This window comes from Pseudochaenichthys georgianus, chromosome 22, assembly GCF_902827115.2.
Source record: "Pseudochaenichthys georgianus chromosome 22, fPseGeo1.2, whole genome shotgun sequence".
In the NCBI taxonomy this organism is placed as follows: domain Eukaryota; kingdom Metazoa; phylum Chordata; class Actinopteri; order Perciformes; family Channichthyidae; genus Pseudochaenichthys; species Pseudochaenichthys georgianus.
In genome coordinates, this window is record NC_047524.1 from 282,529 (window position 1) to 286,435 (window position 3,907).

The window sequence follows — 3,907 nt, forward strand, 5'->3', positions numbered from 1 at the left end:
TACATCAACATGTGTCCCCTCTTCTTCATGTCTCTTCTACATCAACATGTGTCCCCTCTTCTCCATGTCTCTTCTACATCAACATGTGTCCCCTCTTCTCCATGTCTCTTCTACATCAACATGTGTCCCCTCTTCTCCACGTCTCTCCTACATCAACATGTGTCCCCTCTTCTTCATGTCTCTTCTACATCAACATGTGTCCCCTCTTCTCCATGTCTCTTCTACATCAACATGTGTCCCCTCTTCTTCATGTCTCTTCTACATCAACATGTGTCCCCTCTTCTCCATGTCTCTCCTACATCAACATGTGTCCCCTCTTCTCCATGTCTCTTCTACATCAACATGTGTCCCCTCTTCTTCATGTCTCTTCTACATCAACATGTGTCCCCTCTTCTCCATGTCTCTTCTACATCAACATGTGTCCCCTCTTCTTCATGTCTCTTCTACATCAACATGTGTCCCCTCTTCTCCATGTCTCTTCTACATCAACATGTGTCCCCTCTTCTCCATGTCTCTTCTACATCAACATGTGTCCCCTCTTCTTCATGTCTCTTCTACATCAACATGTGTCCCCTCTGTGGAAAGAGACTCTGAAAGTTTCAGGAACAAAGATTTTCTCTCTTTTTGATCCATTTCTATAAAAACCTGTCTGAAAATGAGCTGATCAGATTTTGGCCACTTTGTGATGTCATAACGATGTGTTGTCTTGTGTAACCATTAGCAACCAAGGTATATATATATTGATGAAAAACAGAATCTTAGGGGACCTTTAAAAGTGTTAGTACCTTAAACTGTTAGTTTGTTAAAAGTTATGCAACAAATAGTTTAAGAAGATAATCTGACTACAGGTATGGAAGCCCTGAGGGGACAGAAAGAATAAAAGATTCTGGTGATCCATTTTTTTTAGGATCTTAATTGATTTCTCTCCTAAGTTTTATAACGTAAAACGTGCTTAAATGGTGCTGGAAGGATCCTATTGTTGAGTCTCCACAAAAAGCCTGTTTGCTAGTCTGGCCCCCAAATGGTGGAACAAGCATTTAAATCAGGACAACAGGAAGTCACATATTCCATTGCAGACTGAAAAACCAAACCCTTTCACTTACGGTATACTTTGCCTTTAAATCCAACACAACAAGAAATAAGTTATAGTATTTAAGGGTTTAGCCCGTTTGAAACGTAGACACATCAAATGATTTGGTTTATTTAAAGCAAATATATTCGCATTTTTCTTGTTATTCAGATTTTATCTTTTTATCTTACACGTTTTTAAGGTGTATTACACTTTTTGCAAGTTGCTTTGGTTAAAAGTGTTAGCTACATTAAATGCAATGTAATGCAAAAGCGGAACATTTTATACATTTTGGCAGAGGCGATAAAATACATTTCAAGTCAAAAGAAATTCAAGATAGTATTTTTACATAACTTGCTAACACCCAATATATGAAACTTTTATTTAACATGCATTGATTTCAGTCCTAACATGGTGTTGCGGAGCACTTGTGCCTCTTGTGGGCAGTATGAGTATTACAACAACAAACTAAATGAAAAATATCATCGTAACACTTTTTTTTCACGTTACTTAAACGATTTAAAACAAAACAAAGCTGGAATTATAAACTAATTATTCTACCTGTTCTTAAGTCATATATAAAGTAGAGGAATTCATCTAGATCAGACTTTTTTCTGACTTGCTTCTCAGGGCTTTTTGAAACGAGTCAGCAAACCAATTCAGTAAAAGATCGCAAACCTAGCAGTATGTATACTCTGCAGCCACACATTCTATTATTTAAAACAGTCAACAGTGGGTCCACCGGTTAACAGACTAAATATACACCAAACAAGCTAACAAATACAAAATAATATCACTTAGCCAGTAAATCACACAGGATCAATCAACATTACCAGTCTTTAAAGTCAATAAACAATCAACAAACAATCAAAGTCAATTAGTAAACAGTTGACAGACTATTGGTCTATCATTAAAACAATTAGCCAGTTAGTAAATCAATCAGTAAACTAAAGAGCAGAAGGGAGCATTCTGTATGTAAACCAGGCAGTAAAGCAAGCCAAACCCAAAAGCACTAATGTACCTGCATGGTGCTCGCTTTTTTCAGTTTGTAACTTCGTGGTGGGTTTTAAGAGTCTTTGGATAAAGGCTTCAGCAAATAAAATGTGAATAAAACTGCATAAATATGTGTCACCAAGACTAACCTGTCAATTAGTAGTTGAATACAAATTGGACAATGCAAACTGTTCGGGGTAAGCTGTGCATTATTTCTATAAGTAGCAGAAAATATTTTAGTTTTTTTCAGAATGTCTGCTTTTCACTATTTTAAATAATAAAAACTGAATTTCTAAAGTCTGTAATAGTCCTCACCTTGCACTTTCAGAAGCTAGGATGGACATTTCACCATTATCACTTAAACTTGAGAATAACTAACCCTAATAAGGACATTTAGAAAACCATATGAACCAGTTAGTAAGCCAGTTTGTGAACCAATCACACAGTCAGTAAAACACATGCATTTAACCAATTATTGGTCAATCAGAAATCTAATCAGTAAAGTTGTTAACAGCAGGAAAGAGAAACTATCAGCAAGGATTTAAATCAGCCAAAGATAAACCAGATTAACAGGAAAGCATTTAATCCATTCATTCATTCATCGAAGCAAATCAAGTGTTAAGTCTTACGGACTGTTTCTGCAGCAGTCGTCTCTCCGAAGAAATATTCAGAGTTTATTCCGGGAAGGAGCAGACGGTAAACTGGTGATGGTGGGCTGGTGACGATCGCCCAGCAAAGACATGCAGCCCCTTTAAATAAGCTCTCACACACACACACACACACACACACACACACACACACACACACACACACACACACACACACACACACACACCTTGTGTCATCGCAGGGGGAGTTGGGAGGGGCTTCACTGATAGATTGACCTAAAGGAGGGAGAAACAGAAAAATGAACGACAGATAGTTATGATTCCACTACAGATGTGTATTTCTTACTTTACATTTCATTTACAAATGTTCTTCCAAGTATCCATATTGAACATGTACTACAACCACTTACAAAAAAGCACTAAAGCCATATTTATATATTTTCTTCTCCATATGTATGTCCAGTCCCAGCTGTGTGCGTCACTGTTTAGTGTCCCCATTGCCGTTGTTTTACATTACATTACATGTCTCTTGTTAGCCGCTTTTACACGTGGCTAACATAACTAACATACATTCAAGACTGCAGTGGAATTTGAACCTCCTGATACGAAGTCTATGCTTTTAGTAGACGCTGCATGTTTCATGAAGTTGGTCAATGTTTTTCTAAATCCTGCGCATGTGTTGTCAAGTTGGTGAAGATGTTTCTTCATGTGCTAATGTTTTGGAACATTTGTGTTTTTATATTTGCATTTCATCTGAAGCTGCAGAGTATTTCTCCTGATGGAAGTGTTGCAGGCTGCGTGTTTGCACTTGTCGGCCACCGTATGATTGCACCAAAGAACAACAATATTCAAGATTCAAAGGTTTCATAGAGAGGCGAAGTCCCTCCCTTTCCTCCATGGGACCTTATTTCTGAAAAAGTATGTATTGAAGTGAATGGAGAGAGAAAGACTATCTTTTGATCCCGTTTGAATTGTGCCACGAATATGTTTGTCAATTTAAAAGATAATTTTACAAGTCAAAAAAATTAAAATGTGTCGTAAAACTGTGAAGTAAGATTTTTTTGTGTGTGAAACCGCTCAATGAACTACATCTCCCGTCTCGCACCACACACCCAGACGGCCGTCACGTTGAAACATTTCACTTCTTTCTTTCAGAACGAGGCGGAAAGTATTAAAAGAGGTGAAATCACTCCAAGTCTGGGCGCGTTGAGAGCTGCACACACAAGGGGAGTTAGTC

General features: G+C 37.8%; 1 protein-coding gene across 2 annotated transcripts in view; it reads right to left on the bottom strand.

Annotated features, from left to right (window-relative positions):
* coch (coagulation factor C homolog, cochlin (Limulus polyphemus)) overlaps nt 1–2,783 on the bottom strand; it is a 16,376-nt gene extending 13,593 nt beyond the window's left edge. Inside the window, exon 1 of one of the 2 annotated variants that reach the window (XM_034110921.2) lies at nt 2,696–2,783. The gene's annotated coding sequence lies outside the window, so the exon portion shown is untranslated. Of the gene's footprint in view, nt 1–2,691 lie in introns of both variants that reach the window. The other variant, XM_034110920.2, reaches the window with a different exon arrangement.
* Nucleotides 2,784–3,907: the final 1,124 nt, after the last annotated feature.